The 19,636-nt window shown below is 38.5% G+C and overlaps 1 long non-coding RNA gene across 7 annotated transcripts in view; it reads left to right on the top strand.

The window, feature by feature from the left end:
- Nucleotides 1–19,636, top strand: part of LOC119707768 — an 88,519-nt gene that overhangs the window by 46,198 nt on the left and 22,685 nt on the right. The window contains exon 5 of one of the 7 annotated variants that reach the window (XR_005258854.1): nucleotides 1,154–1,277. The exons of the other annotated variants lie outside the window; for them this stretch is intronic. This is a non-coding gene — a long non-coding RNA (uncharacterized LOC119707768). The remainder of the gene's footprint in view (nucleotides 1–1,153; nucleotides 1,278–19,636) is intronic. 7 annotated transcript variants of the gene reach the window in all.

Here is a 19,636-nt window from a genome sequence, read left to right as displayed (position 1 = left end):
AGCAAAGAAATGACACCCTGAGAAAATGAAATGGCATGTACTCGTAAATTGCTAACTGTGTGATACAGATCAGTCACAGCCCTCAGTGATTACTCTTTAAACAAGTCTGTCTCTCCAGCATACTCAAAGGAATTGACTTGCTGAATGTTAACAAACTGAAGGGGAAGATATTTTGCTTCTGACAAGTTTGAAAACTTTCTTGTTGGAAAGTGTTTTTCAGCAGGTTGAAGCAGAGAGCTGGTTCTCCCAATTGCCCCTGCTGGGTGTGACAGTACTCCTACTACAGTCTTTGTCAGAACACTCAGTAAGGAAGCTGTAACAGAATGGAAGATTGTTATAGAATAAATAGCTAATTGAAAAGTAATGTGCAATAAGAAAGGATTAAGTGACCAAACTTCTCAATGACAGGGTGAGAAACATGCGTCAGTGTGTTGCAGTGACAGAACGAGAGACGGGCTGTAATGAATTCACAATCTTCATTTCCTGGTTTATCATCCTGCCAGAGCCAAGAGCATTAAGAATGTAAATGCAGTCACACAGTAAGACACCATCTCATCCTGCATTGACAGGATCCAGGTGCTATGCCTCTTCTGACTTATTTTTTGAGAGATGGCAGTAGAAACAGCCAGGTCTCGTCCATACTCTTAGTGGTAGCATACCTGGACTACACTGCCTAGTGACTACCTGTCACAGCAGCTCTTACTGCCAGGGATACCTCTGAGCTGCTCAACCAAATCTACTTTTATCAAAATTCAGTAGCTACAAATAAAAAAAGTAGCCTACCATATTACAAAAATCAAATTAAACATTTTATTTCTCGGTCAATTTTATAATGTCCAAAACTGCTTGACTTATTTATGAATGTCAAATATCTGTCTTTCTTATTTAATTGCAATATGTGAAAATCTAAAAAGAAATATCTCTCAGACTATCTCAGCAAGATCTGTCTTAACAGATCTTGACCCTTATAATAAAGATATTTTGGCATAGCTTTCAGATGAAGGCAGTAATATGATGAAGGCAAATTTATCTCAGATATCAAATCGCACCTTTCATATATGTTGAAACTACCATGAGTTTACTTAATAATCTGAAAGTTTTTGAACAGATAATTAAAATTTCGGTCCTCCATCCATTTGATTTATTATCTCAGATATGTCTCCAGCACTGACTACTTGGACTCCATATTACTTTGCACTTCTGAACGACTATGATACCAATTCTACAGGAACAAGGATTGAGACATCTGCACAAAAATCACATGGGAGATCTGCTATGTGAGCATCTTTATTCCATCCCTTAACCCTTGAGTAGCTCAATCCACTTGGTGCCAATATGTAGATCACAGAGGTTCCCCTTTCCTCAGCTTTGCGAGACGAATAGTTTTCAGCCTGTTTCAAGACTGTATTTCTCCCCAGACTTCCTCACTGATGCATGCTGAAGGAAAGAAGAGCTGTTGTCATAGTAGTAGTCCTCTTTGCACCAAGAGGGATACAGTCTAGCCTCAGATAGAAAGATGATGCCCTACCAACAAATGTCCTTTAAAAGAGGGACTACAACACCGTCACTGAGAAAGTGCCCAAAACCCCATGTAATGAAAGATATGCATACAGGTTGATATTTTTTTAACTGATAAATGAGAAGAAAAATGCAAGAAGAGAAAAAATATTGGCAGTATTGAGTTTGTGGAAAGACACAAATCTTGAAATTGCCCTCTTGAAATTGCCCTCTTGAAATGCCCTCTCATCAGGCATGTGTCCAATTGTGCCTCTGTGTTTCTGAGAAAACACAGATGTTCTTCCAGCAATCCACTAATGTGCAGAGGTGTGACGTTTTGCTGCAGTGCATGGTGTTTCATCATCTGCACTATGAGAAGGTCCTGAAATAAGGACTTCAGCCACTGGTTTCAGCTGTGATCCTAATTAATATTCTGTTCTGTTTCTGGTGAAATCACGGAGAGCATTGCCACTGTTTTCAATGATACCAGGATAAGGCCTTTTGTGACTGAAATCCTGCAGTTAAACAGCACATCTATATATTCAGGTCATTTCGTTTTCAGGATTAGTCACAGTATGGCTAATTTAAATGTCCTGCAGCACAGATAAAATACTTTCAGGTTATCTACTAAAAGCAATTGCATACCTGCCCTCATGCACAACTGCTACAGCAGTTGTTCAGAATATATATACTCTATTTTAAGTCATAACCTTGCTTAGAAAAATTTCCTCTGTCCTTGTGTAGTCTGCTGTGTTGGTTGTGGGCTTTTGTTTTCATTGCTGATTTCTCAAGTGAGCTTTCCTTCTTGCACTGGACTGTTTGATATGCACAGCACAGCAGTACCTTTAACTAGGATTGTAGTTATATAGAGAGAAACGTGGTGTTGTCATCTCACTTCCTTCTGGGAGGGCTTTGCAAAAATTACTTTTCATGAAAAAAAATCATTGAATCTTCATAAGGGTGTTGGAATTCAAGTAGCAAAAGACTAGACAGAAGGTTATTTAAAATGTAATCCCTTTGTTTAAATATTCACATCCCTTAAAAAGAAAAATTCATAAAAGCAATGCATGGTTAAAAATTAATCAAATTTAACTTTTTCACATACCATAGGCTCTGTTTCATAAAAATATGTATTTGAGAGTGAAAGCCATGTGATATTTTTAGTATTGTATTTTTTTTTCTACGGCAAATGTAAGAATATCTTTGTCTTCAGGAATAGCACTTCAGCATGAACTTTGAATCCCAACCCCCAGCCATCAGCTTCTTCCTAGATTAGCTGAGTGCATTGGGTCTATTTAACCATTAGCTTTTATTGAAGGATAGATGAATATCAGTCCCTGAAGAATAGTGAATTAGCTACTGCCTTGTAGCAAAGCATTTTCTCTTTTCACTCTACAATAGGTCTGCTATAAGCACAGCTTTTCATGATACAACTGGCGAGTAAAGTGGCAGGTTTGCAGAAGAAAATGGAAATCTTTTGGAAAAAAAGAGTCTTAATGTGCAAGGGCTTTTGCTTTCATTTTAGTAGCCTTAGAAAAAGGTGATCTTTTGAGAATAGAGTTTTATGATAAAGGATTTGAGTAATGCTTAACTGGTCAAAATTGTGTTCTAGTGAGTTTTAAACAACATATGTTTAATTGCTTATAGAAAAGTCATAGCATCTCTTAAGAAAAAAGGATACTCCAAATCATTGAAATATGAAATATGGCAATATGAACCCTAAAACAATGAAATGGAAAATGGAAAATAATGGAAACTACTTATGGTAAATGAATTTATGAATTTATGTTGTTGCATCTTATGTTTATTCCACTTATTTTGCCTTATCCTTTCTCTCCACAGAAGACCAGCTGAAATTACATCAATTTAAGAAAAAAAGATGAGTCAGAATTACTGGCTTTTTTCCTTTATTCAAAAATATCTGTGTTTACACTGAAAGAAAGATATTAAGGCCATATTCTCTTCCCTGTTAGCTCTCAGCTAAAGCTCATGCAGGTCTTGGGTTTTTCTTTTAAATTTGAATAAGACAGCATAAATAACTCTCCTTGTTTTCTTCAACAGAGAGATAACAGAGGGAGGAAGGGAGCTACAGATGCTTATGCTTCAGTCCCTAATAACCACAGGACTAAAAACCTTCAAGGCAGACAACAGATGATGTATAGGTCAAAAGACCCCAGCTCTATGGGCATTACAATGTATTTTCCTACCTTTTAAGTGTTGTGATGCTTCTAATTTAGTCACACTGTATTTTAGTTAGAGAAAAAACCCCACAGGTTTGATAGCATTAGAGGCAGGGAAACATGAGACAGCCCCAGGAGCACAGTAGAGTGCATTTTCACAGATTCCACCAATGATCAAGAGAGGTGGGATCCCAGGGGGGGAAAATTGGGATTCAGAGGAAATTTTCAGGAAGGAAAATAGACTGATATCCTGGGTTTGTTTCTCCAGCAATTTGCCTTCACACATGACAAATTGTAATTTTTTCACAATAAAAGTTACCAATCTACCAGCTTTTCAAAAATCACCATTCAGGCCTGAAAGACAGAGAAGAGCAATTGTTCATCTGATCAGTTACATACTCAGGGATGCCAGATGGGATCTCCCATAATATGAGAACTCCTCTGGTCCTATATGAAATGCCAGTTGCTGTGTAATTTTCTTTCATCATTCACAACACTTGCCAATGCCTTTGCTGGTCACTCCATCCTTTTCTTCTTGATCAGAATACTGAAAGTAGAAATCTCTCAAAGAAATAAAGAACACAAATTTCCAGATTCATACTGGGGCAGAAATTATCTCTCTCTGGATGTAAAGAGAGAATTCCTGTGGCATCCTAAGGGCTTGATCATTTTCTGTAACCAACCTAAGGTCAAAGACCAGGACCTAACCCCCTTGGTATTCATGACCTTGGAATCTAAGGCCCAATCTAACATCACGGTTGACTTCTAGAAATACTTTGCTTTCTCTTTCTACATAAATACTTGACAACCCAGAGGGTGCTGATCTGGTGTCAGAGGTTGATTCCAATAGCAGGCTGTCTTCCACAGGGCAAGTTAGGAGACATTCAGTTCAAATGGGCAGAATCTGTCAATACATTAAAAATAAAAACTCAGGCGTACTAATATCCTATTTGATCCAATTGCTGTGTAATCTTACTGGTTTTCTTATGTGCTGTGGATACAAAACAGCCAAACTCTCTTCTTGCTTACTGCATAAAAGTGAAAGTAGCAAAAAGGGTGCTTTTGCAGTTTAGGGAAATATAGTTAATGTTTGCAGTTTCTTGCTTAGCTTTAGTTAAGTCCATAGCTGAGGAAGTCCAAAGTTCATCTTGCATAGTAAATACTGGACTGTGATTAGACAAGCCTGCATGTGGCAGAGGAGGAAAAACAAATTATAATAATATTTGAAGTGGCAGAACAGCAAAATTTGAGTGCCCACTTTTGAAGCTATTTGTCACAGAGTGTTAAACTACCTGGAGCAACAGAGCAGTGTGCCAGAGAGATAGAGACAAAGTGGGTAGCTGTCCTGGATGATTTTTTTTCACCTAGAAAGCAATTGAGTCCTGCTCAGAAGCTCTCCCATCACATCTGGCTTCTCACCTTACAGAGTATGGCAGCCCTCAGCCCAATCCTGAACAGGATCTCTGAAGGAAACCATGTTGGGAGGTAGAAAAATACCTGGATTCAGATGGACTCAGACCTCTGTTTCCTGACTTCAGTTTAACTGAAAGTGTATAAATGTTTGGGGTTTTTTTTATTATTTGTTCACTGGATCTAGCCCATGTGTGCATCAGAAGCACAAAAGCTTTCTAAGGTTGAAAGACAAGCCAGAGTTACTATGCAGTATGCCAGAGTTACTATGCTTTACTCTGAAGTAATGTGTAAGGTTGGCCTTCTCTCCAGGTGAATAAAATTTGAGTTAAACCTGTCTGTCATGCTAGACTGAAGGGTAGCCCTTAAAACATAAGGATTGACATAATATAACTGCCCATGGAATTAATATTACTGCATCAGAATGGGGCATCAGATTAAAAATAGTTCAATGCCCTCCAGAATGTACTTGTGTTGCCTTGTGACTGACTAAAACCCAGAGAGTGAGCAGAGCAGACCTTCTTTGGACACTGGCACTGTGACCTTGGGTGTTTCTGAACGCCAGAAAGTCGTAGTAGAGCTTTAATTCCTTAAAGGCTCCAAGGTCTACTTATTTCATCCTCATGGACCATCAAAGTGTTTCATGAGATTAGAACATATCCAGAATAGAGTTTGAATTCAGAGTATCAAAATGGTTTGGGTTGGGGGGTCCTTAAAGAATATATAGTTCCAACCCCCTTGCCATGGGTAGGGACACCTTTCATTAGACCAGATTACTCCAACCTTGCCTTGAACACTGCCACTCAAGCTATGACACTAAAGGCTGAGAATGTACAGAGGTAGTGACCAATAATAAACAACCATTTTATTTTTTAAGTGCTTGAAACTTCACTTCCTGACAGACATAAACGTGTTTAGGCTTGTAAGAAAATGCAAAGACATTAAAATATTTATTTCAAATGGCAGAAGAGTTTCAGTAGATTGGTGCAGAGAGTGCTAGCCTCAGAAAAATAAGCTGATACATCATCCCATTCCTTCTCTTGTTTGGTGGCAGCCACAAGACTGATCAGCTAGTGACAGAAACATTCCTAGTGACATCTGGATCCTTGGCACACTCCTCTGGCAGCTCTGGAGTCACCTTTAAGCTTGAAACAGTTATTTTGCTGGTGGGCTGCCTACCATTCCAAATTACTTGATAAAAAGCATTATAAAACACTGGACACACATGAAATTCTTTAGAGTGGTATCATAACCCTTTTGTCCAGTGCAGCCAACATTTCTAAGCTTGACTATATGTTGGAAAACTCTGGGTACAATATGTCACAGATTTGTGATGAAACATGGCAGATTTTTGTACGTCCATTTCAGCTGTGTGTATCACTTTCCTCAGCCATGAGTTGCTCTGCAGTCAGTATTTTTGTCTAAGAGCTCTACTGCACAAAATACAGTTGAGACAACATAATGGAAAAGCTTAAAGGGACTAGATTGCAAAGCAGCTAGAACAATCAAGTGTCTGTGAAAAAACAACAGGCACTGGGTTAATCAAAAAGGCAGGCACTGTGGCAACTAACAGAAGTGACATTTACTGTTATCCCTGTTGTGTTTGGTGAGAACAGTTTGTGACTTTTCCATCAATTTAGTTACCAGCACATGTTATTTGCCCGTGCAGGAGCCACGGGCCCTTTTTATCATCTTTTCCCTGAATTTGCATCCTCCTTTGCAAGCTTTGATGAGTTTCATTAATTCCAGGGACTCAGGGGGAAAGAGAAAGGCCTTCTTGAAGCATTTGCTGGCAGCCTCTATGTCTGCGATTCCCCTCAAGCAATTACAAACAACTGGTTCTACTTCCTTGGTGTTTTCTGTGTCAGTTGTTCAGAGTCCTTGATCCTAGCCTTAGGACTGCAAAGATTAAACCTCTTTAGCTTAGAAGGAGCCAGGTAGGAATACTGGCCTGTTATCAGTGACTCACTAGATGAAGAGCATAATCTTTTATTTATTTATTTATTTATGTTTTGGTTTTCATTTCTTCCTTATTCTTCTCTCTAAAAAATACCTCATTTAATTATCCCTGTGCCATCTGGAAAAATACCACCACACTGATAAACTCAGTCTTTGGCATAATACAACGAAGTCCCTGAAGCTGGTGATTTGGAACAGGAATATTGACATATTCCATGCTGTACTCCTTGCTGAACCTTGAGTATGTGCTCTTTTAATATCTGTGTTTGGAGATAATGTCTTTTAAATGCACATTTGAACAATACTAGCAGGCACATGTTGCGATTATTGGGGCTGTCCTGTGTGGGGCCAGGAGATAGACTTTAATGAATCTTGTGGATCCCTTCCGACTCAGAATATTCTGTGATTCTGTGTTTATTTTTCCTAGAAAATGACATAGCTTCCATTCAGTGGATGTGCAAATTGCAAAGTCTGTATGCTTTTAAAAGATGCAAGGAAATTTTAAATCTACTCAATATAATTAGTTTAACCCTGCAGTCCAACATAAAACAGGTTAAAAGTTGAAAACAGTCAGAGCAAGTCAACTGAATGTAGTACTGTGTCTACCAAGGCAAGAAGACTGACCTGCTGACAAAACAGTTCTAAGCAGCAACATCCTGAGGCATTATGATACCACTCACAACAGTAGTATGTGTCCCCAGACCCCTGTTCTTTTGTCCCTGCAGTGTCATATTTCACACTAGCATGGATGCTGAGGGCTTGAACCACTGTGATGGCATCCAGCAAAATACAGGCAGGGAAGCTCTTCCTAGGTAACAGAGTTCCCATTCTGGCCAGGGAATGAAAGTCTGTAGGAAATGCTGCTCACCTCTGAAATCACAGCACATGCTTCCAAAAGCAGCATTTAACAGAGCTGTGTTTGGGTATGTGCTCCAAAATTAACTGATGCAAAGTAAACCCATGCATATTTATTAGTTTTGATTAAACTGACATAGCCACCAACATTTTTTAGAAGTAACAGTCCAAATCTGAGACTTTACAATAGTGTGATTATGTTATATCCATTTCCTACTCATTTCCCAAATCTGTGCAAAGCAGCATCATTAATTAGCCTGCCCACTGCAACTGCTAATGAGATCACTGATTGATAACAGAGCTTTCTCAGTGTAAGCTGTGAAATCTGAAACATCATTTTAGGTAAGATCAGATGGACTATGTCCCTCACTGCCTTCAGGTCACTGTCAATCACTGCTCTTTGCCAGTTCCTTTCTTCTTCCCACCACAAAAATTTCAATAATCTAAGAGATTCATAAATGTTTCAGTAATATAAAAAACACAAATCACAGAATCACAGAATATGCTGAATTGAAAGGGACCCACAAGGATCATTCATCTGCAAGGATAGTTGCAGATCCAACTCCTGACACTGCGTGAGAACATCCCCAAGGATCACACCATGTGCCTGAGAGTGTTGTTCAAACTCTTCTTGAACTCTGACAGGCTTGGTGCTGTGACCACTTCCCTGGGGAACTGTTCAGTGCCCAACCACCCTCAGTGAAGAACCTTTTCCTAATATCCAACATAAACTCTCCTGAAATGACTTCAGGCCGTTCCCTCAGGTCCTGTCACTGGTCACCACAGAGAAGAGATCAGTGTCAACCCTTCCTCTTCCTCTCATAAGGAAGTTGTTGCTGTGATGAATCCTCCCCTCAGCCTCCTCCAGGCTGAACAGACCAAGTGACCTCAGCCACTCCTCATTCAGCTTCCCCTGCAGACCTCTCACCACCTTCAGCATCCACTTAGAGCACCTTAGAGCACTCTTTTGGCTGCTCTAAGAGCTTCATGTCTTTCTTATATTGTGGCACTCAGAACTGCCCCTAGCACTCGAATTGAGGTCACCCCAGCCAGAGCAGAGCAGGACAATCTTCTCACTTGTCTGGCTGGTGATGTAGTACCTGATGGCCCCAGGACAGGGTTGGCCTTCCTAAAAGCAGTTTCATGAGCTCTCTCTCTCTCTAAAATAATACTTTTTCATTTTATACAGTTCAAACTGATATGTCTTGATATTTGGAATTTCAATAAGATCTTTTTGAAAACATACATACAATTTTCATTCAATAAAACACACTAAACAGATGCTAAAAATATATTACAATTTTAATTTTTCAATTCTAACATATGAGAATATGCTTACGGAAAACATTGCAGTCACTTGTAAATTTGTGAAAATTGGCAATGTGCTTGAACTAGGGACCTTATCAGAATAAAGGAACAGAAGAAATCAAATACAACCTGTGAAACAAATATCCCTCTATCTCTTTCTATGTGAAAATGTAAGATGAGGATTCAGATTAGACTAACATTAAAATCCTGTCTTGATTTGTACCCCCTATTTTCCTCATCAAAGGAAAACACCCTCATTAAACAGGCAGTAACCGTGGAGATTTGCTCTTTCCAGCCCCTTGCTCCTTGTATATCTGGCTTTGCTGTGACCAGAAGACATAAAAGCATGAAGGCTACTCTAACTGATATTCAACTAGTAATAAGTAGTAAGAGAAACTGTGATTTTAATTAATATATAACTCTCATCAAGAACCAGTATCATGTACTCATAGACAACATCAATCAATCACTTGTAATTGGTCTCATTTTCAGCTAATTGCTGTATGGTTCTCAAAGTAAAAAAAAATAAGCAGATTCATGAGAACATGGATGTTTTGGGATGCCAGCTAATAAACTTCTGGGCAAATGGTGAAAATACTCAGTAGAGCAGTTCTAGAAGTGATTATGGGCTGAATCTGTGGAAACAATTAACTTAAAAGTGGTGGGACAAGAATTAGGCATGACCTCTATATAAACATAGGTGGCTATTTAGCATCCCATCTTCATTGAGGCTCAACAGTGGCATCTGATAGCCAAGACACTTAGAGTGTTACATTTCTGGTAGATCTTGACAATTTTGAAGGTATTTATCTACCTACCTTTCAAAGGTATCCATTTTATATTACTTCTATTTAAGTATTTTCTCCATTGATTGCAGTCTCACTGGCTCACACTAAAGAAGCGTAGTGCTTTGCAATCAAAATATAGAGCCATAAAAAGGTCAAAATTACAAATAATTACAATAATTTACAAAATTACATTAAAACTTCAAATCCTGATGACCTATTCAGTGAAAAAATAAATTGTAATACTAAATGTAAATTGCACAACAGGATTCCTCTCTCTTGACAAGAGGCTGCAAAAGATTTTCCAAAATGATCCAATAATTACAGAGTAAGAGGTAGTACAGAGTTTTATGTAAGAAAAAAGTAGACTAGGAAAGTTGGTCATTTAAAAGTAAAGAAATAGAGTTATGTTCCTGCATGACCCTGAAGAAACAAATTGTAATTGACCCATCCCTGAGCAAGGGGAGTGGACTAGATGACCTCCAGAGGTCTCTTCCAGCGTTGTCTATTCTGAGATTTTGTGATTCCTTCAAATAAACCCGCTGTGCACAAGCTTTATATATTTTGAGTTAATTACAAAGTTTCATGCTATTATTTTCCACAATAATTCTGACCTGTTCAAAAGACTGATCTAAACCTCACTGAAGGCGACAGTAGTTTTTCCAGTGGACTTCAGTATGCTCTAAATAAAATCCATATTTCATATGATGGATGGTATCTCTCAAATGAGGGAAACAGGCTGACTTTTGTTTTGAAAAAATAATTATCACAGCAGTACAGAGCAGACAGCAAGGAGTACAGTTGCTGTCAATGCAAATATTATTTATCAATGGATAGAACATTAAACAAATTAATTAATTGGTAGTTAAACAATATATTAAATATTTTTATTCACTTCTCAGTAAATGAAGCCTTGCATTTATGTCTGTATTCAACATATGACATCTGATCTTCCCATTTTGAATCAGGGCTTGTTCTGTCTTACTACAGTATCAATTTAAAATATCTTCTTTACCTTCAACTGAACTATTCCAAATTTATGTTGATCTGAACTGGGGAATGATCAGGGAGGAATCAGCTGGGCTGTTATCTCTGTGATCATGGTTTAGTGCAGAAAACATGGGAGTTGGTCCAGGGATTTATTCAATATTTGCAGTGCTTTGAGCTGCCAACATAGTATTCAGTGCTGAAATAGCTTTGCTTCTGTGAAAGGAAAAAAGGAATTGCTTCTGTGAAAATAAGGAACAATAAAGTATTTATAAGTATTTGTTCTTTGATAGCTGCTTATTTTTTACTTTACCTTTTTAGTTATTTTGCTTACATGACAATTCTTTTTCTGCCCACTGTTCTAATGTGACATCTGTTCTGTCTTTTGGGATCCACCTCTGTCCAGTGAGTGGCATTTTATGAAACTATGTTTTCCCACCAGTTTTTGTCTCTATAAAATCTAGTTTAAATAACATTGTTTAAAAAAAAGCAAGGTGTTATGCATGCTATGGACTCCAGGAAACTGGGGAACTGGAGAGCCATTACTGAGTCTTGAAAAAACATTCCTTACTGCAGAAACCACAGTATACTTTCTGGATTTGAGTCAAATTAATTTGTTTTTATCTTTTGGCTTTGTAGACATCTTGTGGAAAATCTGAGTGAAGTGTCAAAGATAAGAAAGCACCTTAGCTCGCTTCACTCATCTCCTTCTGTTTCCTATGATTTCTTACACTGACTAATTGAGCTTATCTCAGCTCAGTTATTCTTTGCAAGGAGACCATCAATCTGCCCTGTAACTTTATAGTCAAAAGCAACAGACCCTCAAACCCTGTCTGTGGTCTCTGGTGGGTGTGTAGAATGGATCTGTAGTAATGGGAGCAGCTAGTACTGAGTGCCACTATTACAAAAAGCTGGTATTTTATAATTAACCACTTAATTGACCTTTGGAAATATGCTTAATGCTACACAGAGGCACCAAAAGCAGGTTAAAGCCTCAGCTGAGGTGATCTTTAAAACTTCAATACTGTGAGGAGGCTGTGCATCTTTTGCTACAGGCTCAAGAATTTTTTTCTTGAAAAAGAATACAAGTTTTTGTCTTCAGGATAGAAGAAGTAATGAAAGTTTTAAGGCTAATGGTCTTTTGTCTAGAGGGAATATATTTTACTTCTGTCTTGTATAAACAACACTTATATTCCAGTTATACAATAACTGAAAATTTCTGACCAGAAGTGTCAATGCTCACTAGTTTATCTCACTTTTGGACAAAGAGGGTAAGATACTGAAATAGAATTCCCTGAGTAGCAATAAACTTAAATTGTATCACATTTTATTTTGATGACATATTGTATTATTTCAGTTGCCTTTTCACCTTCCTAGTGGAGCAGTTGCCTTTGAAAGACAACCAAGAGCTGTGATGGGTGATGTAATTTAGTCACTGGTTTAGACAAGCACTGGACAGAATGTGATTTAAGTTATCAGTCATTTAGAAAATATTATTCTGCCATGTCTTCTCTTTCTTAACAAATCTGGATGCAGGGATAATTCCTAAGTTATTGGCTTGCTCTCAGGAGAGGCGTGATTTTATGACAATCCATGCTGCTTGAAATTCTCTTTTACTTTCATGTTATGGAGTAAGGATAAGATCAGGACAAGTCTTTTTCCTATAGCAGTCTCCTGCATCTTATTCCCAAATAGGAAACATCTCCTAAAGCATAAATGGGAAACAAGGATCACAGACTGCCACTGCACAGGACTACCATGTTCCATTACTTCCACTCCACCACTTTTGCCTGTTGGAAATAGGAGAATCTTAGCAATATATGTTTCTTTCTCCTGTGAAGGATTTATGTGCAGTAGATCTGGTTCTCACAGGTATGTTTTTGGTGACTCTGACTCTCATGAAAGAGCACAAGCAGTCATTAGTGGTTACGTATACTAGCTCTACTAATCCATTTCTCAAGGCATTCCTAAAATTGATTAAACTAGTAACAACAGATATGGTGCTGCTGCTCAGAACCTGAAATTTCCTTTCCTTTCCTTTCCTTTCCTTTCCTTTCCTTCCTTTCCTTTCCTTTCCTTTCCTTTCCTTTCCTTTCCTTTCCTTTCCTTTCCTTTCCTTTCCTTTCCTTTCCTTTCCTTTCCTTTCCTTTCCTTTCCTTTCCTTTCCTTTCCTTTCCTTTCCTTTCCCTTTCCCTTTCCCTTTCCCTTTCCCTTTCCCTTTCCCTTTCCCTTTCCCTTTCCCTTTCCCTTTCCCTTTCCCTTTCCCTTTCCCTTTCCCTTTCCCTTTCCCTTTCCCTTTCCCTTTCCCTTTCCCTTTCCCTTTCCCTTTCCCTTTCCCTTTCCCTTTCCCTTTCCCTTTCCCTTTCCTCAGAAGATCCATGTCTTCTTTTTAAAAATGTGTGGAAAGGTGGGAAGTCTATCTTTATTACCATTAAGTCACGGATGAGGATGCCTCCAGTAATTCATTATTTATACCTTTTGCTTAACATTTTGCTTAATAAAATATGTCAGAAAGGAAGGCAGAGTATGACAAAACCAACTATCTGACAATAAATTCAGTCAGACTTTATGCTTTCCTTCATTCTGCCTTTTCTAGAGGAAACTTCGCTAACCAAAACTGGGAGACAAACTAAGTATTGAGGGGTATATTTCTCATTTCACCATGCTTTGCCATCCCATCATTAGTGATTTTGTTATCAAATGAAGGTAAAACCAAACTGGTTATTTCCAACATGCTAAGCTGAACTACTTTAAAAAACAGCAGAGAAGGGGAAAAAAAAGGAAAAAAGAAAAAAGTATGCTTCAAATGAGATCTTTATTTATGTTTGTTTGTTCAATTGTTGAGGCATTTCACTATTGCCTGCAGCAGGTACAAACCATTTATGCATAATATGGTAAGCACACTTGAACTCCTCCAGACCAATTTTGATTCCTTCACTGCATGTCACAGGAAGTCATGAACAGTTGTTCCATTATCATTGCTTTAATTTCCAAAGACCTCTTAATTTTCAAAATAGTTATCAGTAAATTAATTTAATATGTAATACATATATATTTAATATGTGGAATATACTTATCATGAAGCATTCAGTAAACTTAAAGGAGAATATTTCATTTATATGTTCTGTTTGCCAGCACAATCTAATCCTAACATTCCACCAAAACATAACTTACAGACTTTTATGGGATTGTTTCTGCTTGAACAAGAACTTGCCACATGAAGAACAATTTTCCAAGGAACAAATGATTGCAGGTTTGTTTTATAAAGACAGTGGCATGGATATGAATATATGCAATATTTCTTGCTCTAGAATTCAAAGCAATCTATACACCAGGAAAGATAATTATATCTTGAATCTAAAATCTGAGAACTGACAAAGATGGTAGTCTGTACTTTGCTGTCATGTGGCAGGCTCTGAACTACAGAATCATTCAAGTTGGAAGGGACTTCCAGAGGTCACCTTACTCAGCTCCTGCTGCTTCTTCAAAAGCAAGGACGACTTACATCAACTTGCTCAGGGCCATGTCCTGCTGAGTTTTGAATATCTCCAAGAGTGGAGATAAAGCAACATCTCTTGCCAAGTTGTTGCAGGGCAGCCTCACTGTGAATTTTTTGTTCCTAGCACCTAATCGTAATTTCCCATGTTTCAACTAGTGTTTCTTCTCTTTTTTTTTTTTTTTTTTTGTTTTGGAAAGACATCTAAAATGAATGTCAGTCTTTTTTCATGTCAGTTCCTTCAAATGTTAGTCTGTTACCTCTTATTCTAGAGAAAATGCTGAACACTGGAGATATTTGGAATTCCCAAAGCTAGAAAGGAAAAGTTTTGAGGAAAAAAAAGAAACAAGAATGCTTTTAAATTCAACTCTGTATATTCAGAAATTAAATATATATTTTTGTGAATAAAAGTCTTGAAATTTTTTTCAGTGTCTGGACAGAAAGACAAAATATCCAAAACATTGAGGCATTCCTAAGGAATCCACAGGTATCATAAATGATAGCTCAGAATCAGGCTGCATCAGGTACATGGTTTTGTTTTTTACCACAGCTGGCTGATTACTCAGCTTCGTCTGTCACAACCAACTGTCAGCTAAGAGAAAGGTCAGTGAGGATGGTTAACAGCATTTTGTTTTTTCCAAGTAAATTAACGGTTAGTGTGGTGTTTAGGGTTTTTGTTTTTGTTTTGTTTTGTTCCTTTTTTTCCAAAAAAGTAAAATCAAGTACAATTATTTTTGTAGTTCCAGCAGAGGAGACTGAGAGAAAATGTTACTTTATTTTGTCTATGTCTTCTTAAAAAGTGGCTTCGATCCAGGTGACTCAACTGGTATATGAGTTTGCAAATACACAAGGGCAAAAGGATCATACAAGCCTAAAGATGCTGCAAAAAAAGTTATTTATTCTTGTCTGAGCAAAAATAATTACAGCCTTTCAGATTAGTAATTTATTCATGTTCATTCAAATACTTTAATAATGCAAATGTTTTAGTGACATGAATATATTTACCCATGCTTTAACAAAAGAGAAATAAATTACCCATCCTTTTCCAAACTGAGTGTTAATAGTTGTAAAATTAAAAATTGCAGTACCTGACCTTCAGTCACCTATGTCTGGCAGAAATCAAGATTTAATCTGGCTTTTCTAATGACTCTGTACAACCTTAACTGTCCATTAGGTTTTTGTGTTGTAACACCAAGATGGCTGGGTACAATAAAACAAAGAATCTAAGTAAATGGATCCATTGTGCTATTAACTTATTTTAAGAAATGAAATGGCCTTTGACAGAGTGCTTTGCATGTTGAAAGGAGCACTGCTTACTAAATCTGCCCACCACAGGATCTAAAGGTGAAAGAATGACTATCTGCACATCATATACATAACAGGAAGTTACTTGCTGAGAATAAAAGGGCAGTTGCTGACAAACAAGAAAAACTATGAGCAGTTATTTTTGAGAGGGATGTAAGATAAATCTCTTATTGATGCATGCTGAGAAGCCTTCTTTTGCAAAATTTGAAGCTGAGCTGGAAATACATAAATCATAAACCAAAGGGTCTGTACTGCATGCTGACTTTTTAGTGAGTTGCCACTGGCTTTGAGGATCATGGTAGATGTAGGTGGATATAAGGGGCATATGCACTATAATAGAAGCCTGAAATGCTAAACTGGTCAATGGGATCTGATAATCCACAAAACTATTTTTTGACCTCCCAAGGCTTCTCAATCCTTTATGAATGTCTGGAAATGCCTGCTCCAAATCACACTCTCCTAATGTCCATTAACAGGCTGTCTAGTCTAGCTACAACTATCCTAAACATAACCTCATAATGTTCTTTCTGGGATATTTTCTATGGTTCTGCATGCTATTTGCATGCATGCTCTATCTGCATTATCTGTTTCTTCATTTAAGATACCTGCCTTAGTTTGTAGGATTCTCCCAGATTAAAAAAAGAGAAAGCTAAAGGCAAACTGCCAAAGCAACACTCAGAGATGCACCACTGGTGCTGAATTCCTGTCTAGGCTGCATCTTTGCCCTCCTGGAAAACTCTTGTGACAAAAGTGGCGTAGGGACTAGAAACTCCCCACATACAGCTTCTCTTTATTTCTTTTTTCTTTTTCTTTTGTGTGGGAGCCACTCATCTGGCTCATCTGGCCATAAGGCTTTCAAGTGAAATTAACTTAAATAGTTTCCTGAGCGCCTGAACTCCCCAGTGCACCTTCCTGGAAAGGGCAAGGGGCAAAAGGCCCTGGGTTTTCTCTGTTTAGCCTGTAGTGTAACCTCTACCTCAGAGAAAAATAGATTTCTACAATGAAAATTTTCCTCCTACAGATTGAAGACAAGTCTTAGGATACAGCTAAGAATTAGTCAGGTTTTTGACCTGAGCTGTTAGTCAAAAGGTTGGAGTTTAAAATTAAAAATTCTCAGAAAAGCACTGCAGATTGGGGAATTGGCAAATCTAATTCTTCCTGCCTGTTAGGAAGAAAAAAGCTTTCAGCATCCTTACAATATACAAAATTTCCCTCCTGAATGTAATGACCATGTCTCATATTGCTTTCAGTCTACTAGTAGGCTAAAATACCACTATAATAAACCCAAAGGACTTAACACAAGGAAAAAATAGATGGATTCCAGCTGAGAGACTTAGATTTCTCAGATCATTACAGGACTAGCTATTTGCACTTGGCCAGCAAGTGTTAGGTTTTTCTTATATCTGTTTCAGCTCCTGTGAGTTTAATAGTGCAGACTCACGTTGTATGTGACAGGCTCCAAACCTTAAATTGATTGAAGCTTTTGTCTAACCAGGTATCTTCATCTATGTAGAGGTAGAAAGTGATACAGGTCTAACAGAAGAAGACTGTGAGTGCTGGTGATCACTCATTCGTATGGAAGTGCTGTTGGCAGCTCTGCAGAAGAGGCAGCCTAGGCAAGGGTACCTGTAACTAATCCATCAGTCAGCTGGCAAAGCAGAACACAGGGTTGTTTGTCAAGATTTTTTTCAAGGGCTTAAGGCTTGTTGTTCTAGACATGAAAAAAGACAGAAAAGGAATAAGATGTGGAAGAAAAATTCTGCCTAAGTAAAACTTGGAGGATTTTGACCGGTTCCTTGACAAAACACCACAAGAAGCAAATAAAACCACCTTGGGCAGCAGAGGACGGTAGAAAGTTGAAACAGGGAAAAGCATGTAGGCATTTAGCTTTTCTGTCTCATCTACTGTGAGTTCTTTTGCAAGTTCACAGTTCAAACTCAATAGGATAAGGTCTCTTGTTTGACATGGCGGTCTGGATCAGATTTGCGGACTGGTCAATATATATGACAGCACTGGCAGCAATTCCCAGCTGTTGTCAAGGCTTCAGCTACAGAGCATATACATCCCCAGTGCCCCTGAGAGCATTTGTCCCACCTGCCTTCTCAACTCCTTACTAGAGCCCACATTAGCAGCACTCATACTTTCTCCATCAGAAAAAAAAAATACTGTGGGTTTTCAGGGCGCTTGAAGTAGTGGAAAACACTGGAGAAATCAATAATCCAGAAACATGCCTTTATAACAAGAATGGTGAGTTCAGCACCCTCTGTGGTCACACACCAAGAACCAAGTGTGCCGCATACAGCATGCTGAAGGCCTAACCAAGTTCCTTTCCATCCCGAACTGGTGGCAACAGCACAAATGGGAGGCTTAATACAGCTTCTGGAGAATCTACCACACCTCTCTCTCTATTTTCTCCCCAAAACAGTGAGGCTCTTCATTAACTGCTACAGTGCAGTGCCAGTGACATGTGTGGCACCAAAGCAATCAAGCTGCAACAACAGATACGAAAGAATCTCCTCTTTGCTCCCCTCCGGCATATCTGCACCTATGTATTAAAGAGTCAGAATTGGCTGTCTTATGGGAAAATGAGAACCTGGACGTTTTGAATTTCTCCCATAATCCATATGACTGGAATACATTCATCATCTCTATGTTGGTCCTTCTGTTACTTTGGAACCAATCTATTTTTATTTATGCCTTTTTTGAAAATATGAAAAAGTGGGGGAAATTGTAGCAGGGCCAGGGCCTGCAAGGTCCCTGGCATTCAGAAGCCTAAAATAGGAAATGCCAAGTCATGATGACAAGACCTTAGAAACCCCTCTCTCCTGCCTTGGGACCCTTGCTTATCTCTCTGTAAGACTATAGGTCACTTTCCTTTGACCCTTACTACTGGACAGTTTCTAAAACCCCTGTAACCTATATATAAAGAGCTACTTTTGCCCAGTTTGCTGGAAGACGCTGTCCCTGAGACCTTCACAGAGGCTGTCAATAAAGAGAATCCTGTGGAACTTCATACAGCACTTCTCCTCTCTCTCCCTGCATCTGCCTGCAGCACCTAGCAAGCTATAGAGCTGAAATCACACAATGAGCTGATAATCACTAAAGAGCTGATATCACTTAAGCTTGCTAAGGTAGCCTGCGGCTGAGACTTGCCTGGGAAATTGGACAAGCCGTGCCGAGCAGGGCTGAGCTATCCAGATTCATTGCAGCCCATTGGGACACCCCGAAACCCAGCGGAGGCTGCATTAGGAAATAAAATAAAAAACTTCTTTTCAGCTGCCTGAAAAATGATTTGGTTGAGCAAACTTCAACTTCTTTCTGGATTCTTTAGGCACTGTATAGGCGCAGATTTAATGCAAGCTGCTTCAAAACCTGACACTGTTTTGGTAAATGTGTACCAAGTATAACAGGTTGTATTCATACTATGCTGTTTTCCTTACCTATTTAGTATAAACCACAGCTCACTGCAGTTAATATAGACTGAAATTCCACTTGTCCACAGAATTCCTAGTAAATATATTTTAAAAAAAGGTAAAAAAGGTCTACTTTCATTAAGATACTTCTTAGGGCCCCAAAGAAAATCCGAAGTGTATCTGGACTGGTAATGGAAGACAATGATTTCCTCCTGGATTATCAGTTCAAGTCCAGCCCAGACTGGTAGTAACGTGAAATTTTTGTCTTCTTGAAGTTACTTGATCACATTATTCCCTACAGACAAGTGTGTCCATTAGAAATATGCAACAGCTGGCAGATTGGCTTCTTGCTGGCATTTGCAAGAGTGAGGATGGGGTAAGATTAGGGTTGGAATCTAAATTATTCCTCCCTCGAGGTGGTCTGGCCAACACAGATAGAGG

This window comes from Motacilla alba, chromosome 1A, assembly GCF_015832195.1.
Source record: "Motacilla alba alba isolate MOTALB_02 chromosome 1A, Motacilla_alba_V1.0_pri, whole genome shotgun sequence".
Taxonomy (NCBI): Eukaryota; Metazoa; Chordata; class Aves; order Passeriformes; family Motacillidae; genus Motacilla; species Motacilla alba.
Note: the sequence above shows the minus strand (reverse complement) of the source record. Positions and strands in the feature narration are given on the sequence as shown.